The sequence below is a fragment of the Ictalurus punctatus genome, unplaced genomic scaffold (assembly GCF_001660625.3).
Source record: "Ictalurus punctatus breed USDA103 unplaced genomic scaffold, Coco_2.0 tig00007772, whole genome shotgun sequence".
Classification (NCBI taxonomy): Eukaryota; Metazoa; Chordata; class Actinopteri; order Siluriformes; family Ictaluridae; genus Ictalurus; species Ictalurus punctatus.
The window spans coordinates 25410-43124 of record NW_026521145.1 but is presented as its reverse complement, the minus strand read 5'-3'; the positions used below and the strand labels follow the sequence as shown (position 1 = coordinate 43124).

The 17715-nt window shown below is 47.6% G+C and overlaps 1 non-coding gene across 1 annotated transcript; it reads left to right on the top strand.

Moving 5' to 3' along the window:
- Positions 1 to 13464: 13464 nt before the first annotated feature.
- trnav-cac (transfer RNA valine (anticodon CAC)) lies at positions 13465 to 13537 on the top strand. The gene has a single exon. It is a non-coding gene; the product is annotated as a tRNA-Val (tRNA).
- The last annotated feature ends 4178 nt before the right edge of the window (positions 13538 to 17715 follow it).

Below are 17715 nucleotides of genomic sequence, written 5' to 3'. Positions count from 1 at the left end.
GATCAGGTCCTCCAGGAAAAGCCGGAAAGCTACACCTTGGACAGAGCAGATTTCCATCTTTTGTGCTTTTTTAGCAAAGCAGTTAACATTTGCTTACAAAATGAAAGGGAGTCTCTGGTTTTCCACAGAAAGTGGAAGCCTGGCTCTTTCGTTGCTCAATAAGACTCTGTGCGTGACTGGAAAATTTTCCCTAAAGTACTGGTCGCCAAGTTCACCTATCAGCAAGAGGTCTACGCCCGAAAAAGGCTGGGAGCGGTTTCCCTTCCATTGAGCTTTTGTAGCAAGGCAGATAACAGCTGCTTGCAAAATCACGGGCAGTCTCTGCTTTTCCACTGAATGTGGAAGCCTGGCTCTTTCCTTCATCAAGAAGACAAGAGTACTGATGCGCTTGACACGAGGTTGCGACTTGTAATTCCCCACCTCCAAGCGGGAAAACGCAAAGCAAACGCACCCTCAACTTGAAATCGCCATTCGTCAACAGTGGGAAGTCTTCTCATCTACCAGTTCCTTCCCTGTTCATCGAGTGACGTCGAGTCGGCATGACGGATTCAGAACTCACAAAGTGGCACTTACCTCGGTGGTTATTTGCTTTCGATCAGGGTTGTCCAGTCTTCTCCAGAATGGGCCAGTGTGGTTGCAGGTTGTCATTCTAACCAAGCAGAAGCCACACTTTAGTCTATTGAAAGCCAAGATCAGCGGATCCAACAATTGGAATCAGGTGTGGCTCCTGCTAGATTGGAACCAAAAGCTGAAGATTGGACAACGCTGCTTGAGACCAATCAGCATATAGACATATTTGCTTATTAAATATAAAACATTGACTATATAGATGGCTGATTGCGGAAAATGTACACCTCTCATCACAGTTTGCATGCTAGCTTGTCGCTAACAAAAGACAGACACGGAGAGACGGCATTTTCTAACATTTTCGCCCCTGTTCACGGGTCAAACGTGCCCTGTTGGATAATGCTGTGTTTACAAACAGCAAAGAAGCACTAAGAATTCAAGTGGGAAGCAGAAAGAGTTGTGGGAGGCCTGCAGAGAAGCCTATGGCACATTCTGTTGACCCATTTACTTTCAGGTAGGTGTTTCCTTCCTTTTGTCCCAACTACCATAAAGTAGCTCCAGAAGCTCCTAGTTACAATCCGTGCATTGGCCAGGAATCAAACGCAGGTCAACTACTTGGAAGGCAGCTATGCTCACCTCTATACCACCAATGCCACACTAGGCAGTTCAACTATGCTGAACAAAAGTTTAAGTATGTGCGCTTCTCATCAGCAGACCATAGGCAAGAGCCGAAGCGCAGCTCTGTCATGGTTTCTGTAGTGTGGTGGTTATCACGTTTGCCTAACACTCATCACCGTAAGATCAGGTCCTCCAGGAACAGCCGGAAAGCGACACCTTGGACAGAGCAGATTTCCATCTTTTGTGCTTTTTTAGCAAAGCAGTTAACATTTGCTTACAAAATGAAAGGGAGTCTCTGGTTTTCCACAGAAAGTGGAAGCCTGGCTCTTTCGTTGCTCAATAAGACTCTGTGCGTGACTGGAAAATTTTCCCTAAAGTACTGGTCGCCAAGTTCACCTATCAGCAAGAGGTCTACGCCCGAAAAAGGCTGGGAGCGGTTTCCCTTCCATTGAGCTTTTGTAGCAAGGCAGATAACAGCTGCTTGCAAAATCACGGGCAGTCTCTGCTTTTCCACTGAATGTGGAAGCCTGGCTCTTTCCTTCATCAAGAAGACAAGAGTACTGATGCGCTTGACACGAGGTTGCGACTTGTAATTCCCCACCTCCAAGCGGGAAAACGCAAAGCAAACGCACCCTCAACTTGAAATCGCCATTCGTCAACAGTGGGAAGTCTTCTCATCTACCAGTTCCTTCCCTGTTCATCGAGTGACGTCGAGTCGGCATGACGGATTCAGAACTCACAAAGTGGCACTTACCTCGGTGGTTATTTGCTTTCGATCAGGGTTGTCCAGTCTTCTCCAGAATGGGCCAGTGTGGTTGCAGGTTGTCATTCTAACCAAGCAGAAGCCACACTTTAGTCTATTGAAAGCCAAGATCAGCGGATCCAACAATTGGAATCAGGTGTGGCTCCTGCTAGATTGGAACGAAAAGCTGAAGATTGGACAACGCTGCTTGAGACCAATCAGCATATAGACATATTTGCTTATTAAATATAAAACATTGACTATATAGATGGCTGACTGCGGAAAATGTACACCTCTCATCACAGTTTGCATGCTAGCTTGTCGCTAACAAAAGACAGACACGGAGAGACGGCATTTTCTAACATTTTCGCCCCTGTTCACGGGTCAAACGTGCCCTGTTGGATAATGCTGTGTTTACAAACAGCAAAGAAGCACTAAGAATTCAAGTGGGAAGCAGAAAGAGTTGTGGGAGGCCTGCAGAGAAGCCTATGGCACATTCTGTTGACCCATTTACTTTCAGGTAGGTGTTTCCTTCCTTTTGTGCCAACTACCATAAAGTAGCTCCAGAAGCTCCTAGTTACAATCCGTGCATTGGCCAGGAATCAAACGCAGGTCAACTACTTGGAAGGCAGCTATGCTCACCTCTATACCACCAATGCCACGCTAGGCAATTCAACTCTGCTGAACAAAAGTTTAAGTATGTGCTCTTCTCTTCAGCAGACCATAGGCAAGAGCCGAAGCGCAGCTCTGTCATGGTTTCTGTAGTGTGGTGGTTATCACGTTTGCCTCACACGCAAAAGGTCCCTGGCTCGAGACCGGGCAGAAACAAGCTAGAAATTCTGAACTTTGCTTTAATGACTGAGCGGTTGTCATCACTGTAGGATCAGGTCCTCTAGGAACAGCCAGAAAGCGAGACCTCCTTTACAGAGGAGATTTCCTTCTTTTGTAGCAAAGCAGTTAATATTTGCTTACCAAATGAAAGGGAGTCTCTGGTTTTCCCCAGGAAGTGGAAGCCTGGCTCTTTCGTTGCTCAACAAGACTCTGTGCGTGACTGGAAAATTTTCCGTAAAGTACTGCTCGCCGAGTTCACCTCGAGAGGTCTGCAAGAGGTCTGCGGCCGAAAAAGGCTGGGAGCGGTTTCCCTTCCGTTGAGCTTTTGTAGCAAGGCAGATAACAGTTGCTTGCAAAATCACGGGCAGTCTCTGCTTTTCCACTGAATGTGGAAGCCTGGCTCTTTCCTTCATCAAGAAGACAAGAGTAATGATGCGCTTGACTCGAGGTTGCAACTTGTAATTCCCCACCTCCAAGCGGGAAAACGCAAAGCAAACGTACCCTCAACCTGAAATTGCCATTCCTCAACCGTGGGAAGTCTTCTCATCTCCGGGTTCCTTCCCTGTTCATCGAGTGACGTCGAGCCGGCATGACGGATTCAGAACTCACAAAGTGGCACTTACCTCATTGGTTATTTGCTTTAGATCAGGGTTGTCCAGTCTTATCCAGAATGGGCCAGTGTGGTTGCAGGTTGTCATTCTAACCAAGCAGAAGCCACACTTTAGTCTATTGAAAGCCAAGATCAGCGGAGCCAACAATTGGAATCAGGTGTGGCTCCTGCTAGATTGGAACCAAAAGCTGAAGATTGGACAACGCTGCTTAAGACCAATCAGCATATAGACATATTTGCTTATAAAATATAAAACATTGACTATATAGATGGCTGATCGCGGAAAATGGACACCTCTCATCACAGTTTGCATGCTAGCTTGTCGCTAACAAGAGACAGACACGGAGAGACCGCATGTTCTCACCTTTTCGCCCCTGTTCACGGGTCAAACGTGCCCTGTTGCATAATGACGTGTTTACAAACAGCAAAGAGAGCACTAAGAACTCAAGTGGGAAGCAGAAAGAGTCGTAGGAGGCCTGCAGAGAAGCCTATGGCACATTCTGTTGACCAACTCATTCTCAGGTAGGTGATTCCTTCGTTTTGTGCCAACTACCATAAAGTACCTGGAGAAGCTCCAAGCTACAACCCGTGGACGGGCCAAGAATTGGAGCCGGGTCAACTGCTTGGACTGGAGCTATGCTCACCACTATACCGCCAATGCCACGCTGCACCATTCAGCTCTGGTGAACAAAGTGTACGTATGTGCACCACCAAAGTGCCACCGCACCATGGTTTCTGTAGTGTAGTGGTTATCAAGTTTGCCTCACACGCAAAAGGTCCCTGGTTTGAGACCGGGCAGAAACAAGCTAGAAATTCTGAACTTTGCTTTAATGACTGAGCGGTTGTTATCACTGTAGGATCAGGTCCTCTAGGAACAGCCAGAAAGCGAGACCTCCTTTACAGAGGAGATTTCCTTCTTTTGTAGCAAAGCAGTTAATATTTGCTTACCAAATGAAAGGGAGTCTCTGGTTTTCCCCAGGAAGTGGAAGCCTGGCTCTTTCGTTGCTCAACAAGACTCTGTGCGTGACTGGAAAATTTTCCGTAAAGTACTGCTCGCCGAGTTCACCTCGAGAGGTCTGCAAGAGGTCTGCGGCCGAAAAAGGCTGGGAGCGGTTTCCCTTCCGTTGAGCTTTTGTAGCAAGGCAGATAACAGTTGCTTGCAAAATCACGGGCAGTCTCTGCTTTTCCACTGAATGTGGAAGCCTGGCTCTTTCCTTCATCAAGAAGACAAGAGTAATGATGCGCTTGACTCGAGGTTGCGACTTGTAATTCCCCACCTCCAAGCGGGACAACGCAAAGCAAACGTACCCTCAACCTGAAATTGCCATTCCTCAACCGTGGGAAGTCTTCTCATCTCCGGGTTCCTTCCCTGTTCATCGAGTGACGTCGAGCCGGCATGACGGATTCAGAACTCACAAAGTGGCACTTACCTCAGTGGTTATTTGCTTTAGATCAGGGTTGTCCAGTCTTATCCAGAATGGGCCAGTGTGGTTGCAGGTTGTCATTCTAACCAAGCAGAAGCCACACTTTAGTCTATTGAAAGCCAAGATCAGCGGAGCCAACAATTGGAATCAGGTGTGGCTCCTGCTAGATTGGAACCAAAAGCTGAAGATTGGACAACGCTGCTTAAGACCAATCAGCATATAGACATATTTGCTTATAAAATATAAAACATTTACTATATAGATGGCTGATCGTGGAAAATGTACACCTCTCATCACAGTTTGCATGCTAGCTTGTCGCTAACAAGAGACAGACACGGAGAGACCGCATGTTCTCACCTTTTCGCCCCTGTTCACGGGTCAAACGTGCCCTGTTGCATAATGACGTGTTTACAAACAGCAAAGAGAGCACTAAGAACTCAAGTGGGAAGCAGAAAGAGTCGTAGGAGGCCTGCAGAGAAGCCTATGGCACATTCTGTTGACCAACTCATTCTCAGGTAGGTGATTCCTTCGTTTTGTGCCAACTACCATAAAGTACCTGGAGAAGCTCCAAGCTACAACCCGTGGACGGGCCAAGAATTGGAGCCGGGTCAACTGCTTGGACTGGAGCTATGCTCACCACTATACCGCCAATGCCACGCTGCACCATTCAGCTCTGGTGAACAAAGTGTACGTATGTGCACCACCAAAGTGCCACCGCACCATGGTTTCTGTAGTGTAGTGGTTATCAAGTTTGCCTCACATGCAAAAGGTCCCTGGTTCGAGACCGGGCAGAAACAAGCTAGAAATTCTGAACTTTGCTTTAATGACTGAGCGGTTGTTATCACTGTAGGATCAGGTCCTCTAGGAACAGCCAGAAAGCGAGACCTCCTTTACAGAGGAGATTTCCTTCTTTTGTAGCAAAGCAGTTAATATTTGCTTACCAAATGAAAGGGAGTCTCTGGTTTTCCCCAGGAAGTGGAAGCCTGGCTCTTTCGTTGCTCAACAAGACTCTGTGCGTGACTGGAAAATTTTCCGTAAAGTACTGCTCGCCGAGTTCACCTCGAGAGGTCTGCAAGAGGTCTGCGGCCGAAAAAGGCTGGGAGCGGTTTCCCTTCCGTTGAGCTTTTGTAGCAAGGCAGATAACAGTTGCTTGCAAAATCACGGGCAGTCTCTGCTTTTCCACTGAATGTGGAAGCCTGGCTCTTTCCTTCATCAAGAAGACAAGAGTAATGATGCGCTTGACTCGAGGTTGCGACATGTAATTCCCCACCTCCAAGCGGGAAAACGCAAAGCAAACGTACCCTCAACCTGAAATTGCCATTCCTCAACCGTGGGAAGTCTTCTCATCTCCGGGTTCCTTCCCTGTTCATCGAGTGACGTCGAGCCGGCATGACGGATTCAGAACTCACAAAGTGGCACTTACCTCGGTGGTTATTTGCTTTAGATCAGGGTTGTCCAGTCTTCTCCAGAATGGGCCAGTGTGGTTGCAGGTTGTCATTCTAACCAAGCAGAAGCCACACTTTAGTCTATTGAAAGCCAAGATCAGCGGAGCCAACAATTGGAATCAGGTGTGGCTCCTGCTAGATTGGAACCAAAAGCTGAAGATTGGACAACGCTGCTTAAGACCAATCAGCATATAGACATATTTGCTTATTAAATATAAAACATTGACTATATAGATGGCTGATCGCGGAAAATGGACACCTCTCATCACAGTTTGCATGCTAGCTTGTGGCTAACAAGAGACAGACACGGAGAGACCGCATGTTCTCACCTTTTCGCCCCTGTTCACGGGTCAAACGTGCCCTGTTGCATAATGACGTGTTTACAAACAGCAAAGAGAGCACTAAGAACTCAAGTGGGAAGCAGAAAGAGTCGTAGGAGGCCTGCAGAGAAGCCCATGGCACATTCTGTTGACCAACTCATTCTCAGGCAGGTGATTCCTTCCTTATCCGCCAACTACCATGAAATACCACGAGACGCTCCAAGTTACAATCGGTGCATTGGCCGGGAATCGAACCCAGGTCAACTGGGAGCGGTTTCCCTTCCATTGAGCTTTTGTAGCAAGGCAGATAACAGCTGCTTGCAAAATCACAGGCAGTCTCTGCTTTTCCACTGAATGTGGAAGCCTGGCTCTTTCCTTCATCAAGAAGACAAGAGTAATGATGCGCTTGACTCGAGGTTGCGACTTGTAATTCCCCACCTCCAAGCGGGAAAACGCAAAGCAAACGTACCCTCAACCTGAAATTGCCATTCCTCAACCGTGGGAAGTCTTCTCATCTCCGGGTTCCTTCCCTGTTCATCGAGTGACGTCGAGCCGGCATGACGGATTCAGAACTCACAAAGTGGCACTTACCTCGGTGGTTATTTGCTTTAGATCAGGGTTGTCCAGTCTTCTCCAGAATGGGCCAGTGTGGTTGCAGGTTGTCATTCTAACCAAGCAGAAGCCACACTTTAGTCTATTGAAAGCCAAGATCAGCGGAGCCAACAATTGGAATCAGGTGTGGCTCCTGCTAGATTGGAACCAAAAGCTGAAGATTGGACAACGCTGCTTAAGACCAATCAGCATATAGACATATTTGCTTATTAAATATAAAACATTGACTATATAGATGGCTGATCGCGGAAAATGGACACCTCTCATCACAGTTTGCATGCTAGCTTGTCGCTAACAAGAGACAGACACGGAGAGACCGCATGTTCTCACCTTTTCGCCCCTGTTCACGGGTCAAACGTGCCCTGTTGCATAATGACGTGTTTACAAACAGCAAAGAGAGCACTAAGAACTCAAGTGGGAAGCAGAAAGAGTCGTAGGAGGCCTGCAGAGAAGCCCATGGCACATTCTGTTGACCAACTCATTCTCAGGCAGGTGATTCCTTCCTTATCCGCCAACTACCATGAAATACCACGAGACGCTCCAAGTTACAATCGGTGCATTGGCCGGGAATCGAACCCAGGTCAACTGGGAGCGGTTTCCCTTCCATTGAGCTTTTGTAGCAAGGCAGATAACAGCTGCTTGCAAAATCACAGGCAGTCTCTGCTTTTCCACTGAATGTGGAAGCCTGGCTCTTTCCTTCATCAAGAAGACAAGAGTAATGATGCGCTTGACTCGAGGTTGCAACTTGTAATTCCCCACCTCCAAGCGGGAAAACGCAAAGCAAACGTACCCTCAACCTGAAATTGCCATTCCTCAACCGTGGGAAGACTTCTCATCTCCCGGTTCCTTCCCTGTTCATCGAGTGACGTCGAGCCGGCATGACGGATTCAGAACTCACAAAGTGGCACTTACCTCGGTGGTTATTTGCTTTAGATCAGGGTTGTCCAGTCTTCTCCAGAATGGGCCAGTGTGGTTGCAGGTTGTCATTCTAACCAAGCAGAAGCCACACTTTAGTCTATTGAAAGCCAAGATCAGCGGAGCCAACAATTGGAATCAGGTGTGGCTCCTGCTAGATTGGAACCAAAAGCTGAAGATTGGACAACGCTGCTTAAGACCAATCAGCATATAGACATATTTGCTTATTAAATATAAAACATTGACTATATAGATGGCTGATCGCGGAAAATGGACACCTCTCATCACAGTTTGCATGCTAGCTTGTCGCTAACAAGAGACAGACACGGAGAGACCGCATGTTCTCACCTTTTCGCCCCTGTTCACGGGTCAAACGTGCCCTGTTGCATAATGACGTGTTTACAAACAGCAAAGAGAGCACTAAGAACTCAAGTGGGAAGCAGAAAGAGTCGTAGGAGGCCTGCAGAGAAGCCCTTGGCACATTCTGTTGACCAACTCATTCTCAGGCAGGTGATTCCTTCCTTATCCGCCAACTACCATGAAATACCACGAGACGCTCCAAGTTACAATCGGTGCATTGGCCAGGAATCGAACCCAGGTCAACTGGGAGCGGTTTCCCTTCCATTGAGCTTTTGTAGCAAGGCAGATAACAGCTGCTTGCAAAATCACAGGCAGTCTCTGCTTTTCCACTGAATGTGGAAGCCTGGCTCTTTCCTTCATCAAGAAGACAAGAGTAATGATGCGCTTGACTCGAGGTTGCAACTTGTAATTCCCCACCTCCAAGCGGGAAAACGCAAAGCAAACGTACCCTCAACCTGAAATTGCCATTCCTCAACCGTGGGAAGACTTCTCATCTCCCGGTTCCTTCCCTGTTCATCGAGTGACGTCGAGCCGGCATGACGGATTCAGAACTCACAAAGTGGCACTTACCTCGGTGGTTATTTGCTTTAGATCAGGGTTGTCCAGTCTTCTCCAGAATGGGCCAGTGTGGTTGCAGGTTGTCATTCTAACCAAGCAGAAGCCACACTTTAGTCTATTAAAAGCCAAGATCAGCGGAGCCAACAATTGGAATCAGGTGTGGCTCCTGCTAGATTGGAACCAAAAGCTGAAGATTGGACAACGCTGCTTAAGACCAATCAGCATATAGACATATTTGCTTATTAAATATAAAACATTGACTATATAGATGGCTGATCGCGGAAAATGGACACTTCTCATCACAGTTTGCATGCTAGCTTGTCGCTAACAAGAGACAGACACGGAGAGACCGCATGTTCTCACCTTTTCGCCCCTGTTCACGGGTCAAACGTGCCCTGTTGCATAATGACGTGTTTACAAACAGCAAAGAGAGCACTAAGAACTCAAGTGGGAAGCAGAAAGAGTCGTAGGAGGCCTGCAGAGAAGCCCATGGCACATTCTGTTGACCAACTCATTCTCAGGCAGGTGATTCCTTCCTTATCCGCCAACTACCATGAAATACCACGAGACGCTCCAAGTTACAATCGGTGCATTGGCTGGGAATCGAACCCAGGTCAACTGGGAGCGGTTTCCCTTCCATTGAGCTTTTGTAGCAAGGCAGATAACAGCTGCTTGCAAAATCACAGGCAGTCTCTGCTTTTCCACTGAATGTGGAAGCCTGGCCCTTTCCTTCATCAAGAAGACAAGAGTAATGATGCGCTTGACTCGAGGTTGCAACTTGTAATTCCCCACCTCCAAGCGGGAAAACGCAAAGCAAACGTACCCTCAACCTGAAATTGCCATTCCTCAACCGTGGGAAGTCTTCTCATCTCCGGGTTCCTTCCCTGTTCATCGAGTGACGTCGAGCCGGCATGACGGATTCAGAACTCACAAAGTGGCACTTACCTCGGTGGTTATTTGCTTTAGATCAGGGTTGTCCAGTCTTCTCCAGAATGGGCCAGTGTGGTTGCAGCTTGTCATTCTAACCAAGCAGAAGCCACACTTTAGTCTATTGAAAGCCAAGATCAGCGGAGCCAACAATTGGAATCAGGTGTGGCTCCTGCTAGATTGGAACCAAAAGCTGAAGATTGGACAACGCTGCTTAAGACCAATCAGCATATAGACATATTTGCTTATAAAATATAAAACATTGACTATATAGATGGCTGATCGCGGAAAATGTACACCTCTCATCACAGTTTGCATGCTAGCTTGTCGCTAACAAGAGACAGACACGGAGAGACCGCATGTTCTCACCTTTTCGCCCCTGTTCACGGGTCAAACGTGCCCTGTTGCATAATGACGTGTTTACAAACAGCAAAGAGAGCACTAAGAACTCAAGTGGGAAGCAGAAAGAGTCGTAGGAGGCCTGCAGAGAAGCCCATGGCACATTCTGTTGACCAACTCATTCTCAGGCAGGTGATTCCTTCCTTATCCGCCAACTACCATGAAATACCACGAGACGCTCCAAGTTACAATCGGTGCATTGGCCGGGAATCGAACCCAGGTCAACTGGGAGCGGTTTCCCTTCCATTGAGCTTTTGTAGCAAGGCAGATAACAGCTGCTTGCAAAATCACAGGCAGTCTCTGCTTTTCCACTGAATGTGGAAGCCTGGCTCTTTCCTTCATCAAGAAGACAAGAGTAATGATGCGCTTGACTCGAGGTTGCGACTTGTAATTCCCCACCTCCAAGCGGGAAAACGCAAAGCAAACGTACCCTCAACCTGAAATTGCCATTCCTCAACCGTGGGAAGTCTTCTCATCTCCGGGTTCCTTCCCTGTTCATCGAGTGACGTCGAGCCGGCATGACGGATTCAGAACTCACAAAGTGGCACTTACCTCGGTGGTTATTTGCTTTAGATCAGGGTTGTCCAGTCTTCTCCAGAATGGGCCAGTGTGGTTGCAGGTTGTCATTCTAACCAAGCAGAAGCCACACTTTAGTCTATTAAAAGCCAAGATCAGCGGAGCCAACAATTGGAATCAGGTGTGGCTCCTGCTAGATTGGAACCAAAAGCTGAAGATTGGACAACGCTGCTTAAGACCAATCAGCATATAGACATATTTGCTTATAAAATATAAAACATTGACTATATAGATGGCTGATCGCGGAAAATGTACACCTCTCATCACAGTTTGCATGCTAGCTTGTCGCTAACAAGAGACAGACACGGAGAGACCGCATGTTCTCACCTTTTCGCCCCTGTTCACGGGTCAAACGTGCCCTGTTGCATAATGACGTGTTTACAAACAGCAAAGAGAGCACTAAGAACTCAAGTGGGAAGCAGAAAGAGTCGTAGGAGGCCTGCAGAGAAGCCCATGGCACATTCTGTTGACCAACTCATTCTCAGGCAGGTGATTCCTTCCTTATCCGCCAACTACCATGAAATACCACGAGACGCTCCAAGTTACAATCGGTGCATTGGCCGGGAATCGAACCCAGGTCAACTGGGAGCGGTTTCCCTTCCATTGAGCTTTTGTAGCAAGGCAGATAACAGCTGCTTGCAAAATCACAGGCAGTCTCTGCTTTTCCACTGAATGTGGAAGCCTGGCTCTTTCCTTCATCAAGAAGACAAGAGTAATGATGCGCTTGACTCGAGGTTGCGACTTGTAATTCCCCACCTCCAAGCGGGAAAACGCAAAGCAAACGTACCCTCAACCTGAAATTGCCATTCCTCAACCGTGGGAAGTCTTCTCATCTCCGGGTTCCTTCCCTGTTCATCGAGTGACGTCGAGCCGGCATGACGGATTCAGAACTCACAAAGTGGCACTTACCTCGGTGGTTATTTGCTTTAGATCAGGGTTGTCCAGTCTTCTCCAGAATGGGCCAGTGTGGTTGCAGGTTGTCATTCTAACCAAGCAGAAGCCACACTTTAGTCTATTGAAAGCCAAGATCAGCGGAGCCAACAATTGGAATCAGGTGTGGCTCCTGCTAGATTGGAACCAAAAGCTGAAGATTGGACAACGCTGCTTAAGACCAATCAGCATATAGACATATTTGCTTATTAAATATAAAACATTGACTATATAGATGGCTGATCGCGGAAAATGGACACCTCTCATCACAGTTTGCATGCTAGCTTGTCGCTAACAAGAGACAGACACGGAGAGACCGCATGTTCTCACCTTTTCGCCCCTGTTCACGGGTCAAACGTGCCCTGTTGCATAATGACGTGTTTACAAACAGCAAAGAGAGCACTAAGAACTCAAGTGGGAAGCAGAAAGAGTCGTAGGAGGCCTGCAGAGAAGCCCATGGCACATTCTGTTGACCAACTCATTCTCAGGCAGGTGATTCCTTCCTTATCCGCCAACTACCATGAAATACCACGAGACGCTCCAAGTTACAATCGGTGCATTGGCCGGGAATCGAACCCAGGTCAACTGGGAGCGGTTTCCCTTCCATTGAGCTTTTGTAGCAAGGCAGATAACAGCTGCTTGCAAAATCACAGGCAGTCTCTGCTTTTCCACTGAATGTGGAAGCCTGGCTCTTTCCTTCATCAAGAAGACAAGAGTAATGATGCGCTTGACTCGAGGTTGCAACTTGTAATTCCCCACCTCCAAGCGGGAAAACGCAAAGCAAACGTACCCTCAACCTGAAATTGCCATTCCTCAACCGTGGGAAGACTTCTCATCTCCCGGTTCCTTCCCTGTTCATCGAGTGACGTCGAGCCGGCATGACGGATTCAGAACTCACAAAGTGGCACTTACCTCGGTGGTTATTTGCTTTAGATCAGGGTTGTCCAGTCTTCTCCAGAATGGGCCAGTGTGGTTGCAGGTTGTCATTCTAACCAAGCAGAAGCCACACTTTAGTCTATTGAAAGCCAAGATCAGCGGAGCCAACAATTGGAATCAGGTGTGGCTCCTGCTAGATTGGAACCAAAAGCTGAAGATTGGACAACGCTGCTTAAGACCAATCAGCATATAGACATATTTGCTTATTAAATATAAAACATTGACTATATAGATGGCTGATCGCGGAAAATGGACACCTCTCATCACAGTTTGCATGCTAGCTTGTCGCTAACAAGAGACAGACACGGAGAGACCGCATGTTCTCACCTTTTCGCCCCTGTTCACGGGTCAAACGTGCCCTGTTGCATAATGACGTGTTTACAAACAGCAAAGAGAGCACTAAGAACTCAAGTGGGAAGCAGAAAGAGTCGTAGGAGGCCTGCAGAGAAGCCCATGGCACATTCTGTTGACCAACTCATTCTCAGGTAGGTGATTCCTTCGTTTTGTGCCAACTACCATAAAGTACCTGGAGAAGCTCCAAGCTACAACCTGTGGACGGGCCAGGAATTGGAGCCGGGTCAACTGCTTGGACTGGAGCTATGCTCACCACTATACCACCAATGCCACGCTGCACCATTCAGCTCTGGTGAACAAAGTGTACGTATGTGCACCACCAAAGTGCCACCGCACCGTGGTTTCTGTAGTGTAGTGGTTATCACGTTTGCCTCACACGCAAAAGGTCCCTGGTTCGAGACCGGGCAGAAACAAGCTAGAAATTCTGAACTTTGCTTTAATGACTGAGCGGTTGTCATCACTGTAGGATCAGGTCCTCTAGGAACAGCCAGAAAGCGAGACCTCCTTTACAGAGGAGATTTCCTTCTTTTGTAGCAAAGCAGTTAATATTTGCTTACCAAATGAAAGGGAGTCTCTGGTTTTCCCCAGAAAGTGGAAGCCTGGCTCTTTCGTTGCTCAACAAGACTCTGTGCGTGACTGGAAAATTTTCCGTAAAGTACTGCTCGCCGAGTTCACCTCGAGAGGTCTGCAAGAGGTCTGCGGCCGAAAAAGGCTGGGAGCGGTTTCCCTTCCATTGAGCTTTTGTAGCAAGGCAGATAACAGCTGCTTGCAAAATCACGGGCAGTCTCTGCTTTTCCACTGAATGTGGAAGCCTGGCTCTTTCCTTCATCAAGAAGACAAGAGTAATGATGCGCTTGACTCGAGGTTGCGACTTGTAATTCCCCACCTCCAAGCGGGAAAACGCAAAGCAAACGTACCCTCAACCTGAAATTGCCATTCCTCAACCGTGGGAAGACTTCTCATCTCCCGGTTCCTTCCCTGTTCATCGAGTGACGTCGAGCCGGCATGACGGATTCAGAACTCACAAAGTGGCACTTACCTCGGTGGTTATTTGCTTTAGATCAGGGTTGTCCAGTCTTCTCCAGAATGGGCCAGTGTGGTTGCAGGTTGTCATTCTAACCAAGCAGAAGCCACACTTTAGTCTATTGAAAGCCAAGATCAGCGGAGCCAACAATTGGAATCAGGTGTGGCTCCTGCCAGATTGGAACCAAAAGCTGAAGATTGGACAACGCTGCTTAAGACCAATCAGCATATAGACATATTTGCTTATTAAATATAAAACATTGACTATATAGATGGCTGATCGCGGAAAATGGACACCTCTCATCACAGTTTGCATGCTAGCTTGTCGCTAACAAGAGACAGACACGGAGAGACCGCATGTTCTCACCTTTTCGCCCCTGTTCACGGGTCAAACGTGCCCTGTTGCATAATGACGTGTTTACAAACAGCAAAGAGAGCACTAAGAACTCAAGTGGGAAGCAGAAAGAGTCGTAGGAGGCCTGCAGAGAAGCCTATGGCACATTCTGTTGACCAACTCATTCTCAGGCAGGTGATTCCTTCCTTATCCACCAACTACCATGAAATACCACGAGACGCTCCAAGTTACAATCGGTGCATTGGCCGGGAATCGAACCCAGGTCAACTGGGACCGGTTTCCCTTCCATTGAGCTTTTGTAGCAAGGCAGATAACAGCTGCTTGCAAAATCACAGGCAGTCTCTGCTTTTCCACTGAATGTGGAAGCCTGGCTCTTTCCTTCATCAAGAAGACAAGAGTAATGATGCTCTTGACTCGAGGTTGCAACTTGTAATTCCCCACCTCCAAGCGGGAAAACGCAAAGCAAACGTACCCTCAACCTGAAATTGCCATTCCTCAACCGTGGGAAGTCTTCTCATCTCCCGGTTCCTTCCCTGTTCATCGAGTGACGTCGAGCCGGCATGACGGATTCAGAACTCACAAAGTGGCACTTACCTCGGTGGTTATTTGCTTTAGATCAGGGTTGTCCAGTCTTATCCCGAATGGGCCAGTGTGGTTGCAGGTTGTCATTCTAACCAAGCAGAAGCCACACTTTAGTCTATTGAAAGCCAAGATCAGCGGAGCCAACAATTGGAATCAGGTGTGGCTCCTGCTAGATTGGAACCAAAAGCTGAAGATTGGACAACGCTGCTTAAGACCAATCAGCATATAAACATATTTGCTTATTAAATATAAAACATTGTCTATATAGATGGCTGATCGCGGAAAATGGACACCTCTCATCACAGTTTGCATGCTAGCTTGTCGCTAACAAGAGACAGACACGGAGAGACCGCATGTTCTCACCTTTTCGCCCCTGTTCACGGGTCAAACGTGCCCTGTTGCATAATGACGTGTTTACAAACAGCAAAGAGAGCACTAAGAACTCAAGTGGGAAGCAGAAAGAGTCGTAGGAGGCCTGCAGAGAAGCCTATGGCACATTCTGTTGACCAACTCATTCTCAGGTAGGTGATTCCTTCGTTTTGTGCCAACTACCATAAAGTACCTGGAGAAGCTCCAAGCTACAACCCGTGGACGGGCTAAGAATTGGAGCCGGATCAACTGCCTTGACTGGAGCTATGCTCACCACTATACCACCAATGCCACGCTGCACCATTCAGCTCTGGTGAACAAAGTGTACGTATGTGCACCACCAAAGTGCCACCGCACCGTGGTTTCTGTAGTGTAGTGGTTGTCACGTTTGCCTCACACGCAAAAGGTCCCTGGTTCGAGACCGGGCAGAAACAAGCTAGAAATTCTGAACTTTGCTTTAATGACTGAGCGGTTGTCATCACTGTAGGATCAGGTCCTCTAGGAACAGCCAGAAAGCGAGACCTCCTTTACAGAGGAGATTTCCTTCTTTTGTAGCAAAGCAGTTAATATTTGCTTACCAAATGAAAGGGAGTCTCTGGTTTTCCCCAGAAAGTGGAAGCCTGGCTCTTTCGTTGCTCAACAAGACTCTGTGCGTGACTGGAAAATTTTCCGTAAAGTACTGCTCGCCGAGTTCACCTCGAGAGGTCTGCAAGAGGTCTGCGGCCGAAAAAGGCTGGGAGCGGTTTCCCTTCCATTGAGCTTTTGTAGCAAGGCAGATAACAGCTGCTTGCAAAATCACAGGCAGTGTCTGCTTTTCCACTGAATGTGGAAGCCTGGCTCTTTCCTTCTTCAAGAAGACAAGAGTAATGATGCGCTTGACTCGAGGTTGCAACTTGTAATTCCCCACCTCCAAGCGGGAAAACGCAAAGCAAACGTACCCTCAACCTGAAATTGCCATTCTTCAACCGTGGGAAGACTTCTCATCTCCCGGTTCCTTCCCTGTTCATCGAGTGACGTCGAGCCGGCATGACGGATTCAGAACTCACAAAGTGGCACTTACCTCGGTGGTTATTTGCTTTAGATCAGGGTTGTCCAGTCTTCTCCAGAATGGGCCAGTGTGGTTGCAGGTTGTCATTCTAACCAAGCAGAAGCCACACTTTAGTCTATTGAAAGCCAAGATCAGCGGAGCCAACAATTGGAATCAGGTGTGGCTCCTGCTAGATTGGAACCAAAAGCTGAAGATTGGACAACGCTGCTTAAGACCAATCAGCATATAGACATATTTGCTTATAAAATATAAAACATTGACTATATAGATGGCTGATCGCGGAAAATGTACACCTCTCATCACAGTTTGCATGCTAGCTTGTCGCTAACAAGAGACAGACACGGAGAGACCGCATGTTCTCACCTTTTCGCCCCTGTTCACGGATCAAACGTGCCCTGTTGCATAATGATGTGTTTACAAACAGCAAAGAGAGCACTAAGAACTCAAGTGGGAAGCAGAAAGAGTCGTAGGAGGCCTGCAGAGAAGCCATGGCACATTCTGTTGACCAACTCATTCTCAGGTAGGTGATTCCTTCCTTATCCGCCAACTACCATGAAATACCACGAGACGCTCCAAGTTACAATCGTTGCATTGGCCGGGAATCGAACCCAGGTCAACTGGGAGCGGTTTCCCTTCCATTGAGCTTTTGTAGCAAGGCAGATAACAGCTGCTTGCAAAATCACAGGCAGTCTCTGCTTTTCCACTGAATGTGGAAGCCTGGCTCTTTCCTTCATCAAGAAGACAAGAGTAATGATGCTCTTGACTCGAGGTTGCAACTTGTAATTCCCCACCTCCAAGCGGGAAAACGCAAAGCAAACGTACCCTCAACCTGAAATTGCCATTCCTCAACCGTGGGAAGTCTTCTCATCTCCCGGTTCCTTCCCTGTTCATCGAGTGACGTCGAGCCGGCATGACGGATTCAGAACTCACAAAGTGGCACTTACCTCGGTGGTTATTTGCTTTAGATCAGGGTTGTCCAGTCTTATCCCGAATGGGCCAGTGTGGTTGCAGGTTGTCATTCTAACCAAGCAGAAGCCACACTTTAGTCTATTGAAAGCCAAGATCAGCGGAGCCAACAATTGGAATCAGGTGTGGCTCCTGCTAGATTGGAACCAAAAGATGAAGATTGGACAACGCTGCTTAAGACCAATCAGCATATAAACATATTTGCTTATTAAATATAAAACATTGACTATATAGATGGCTGATCGCGG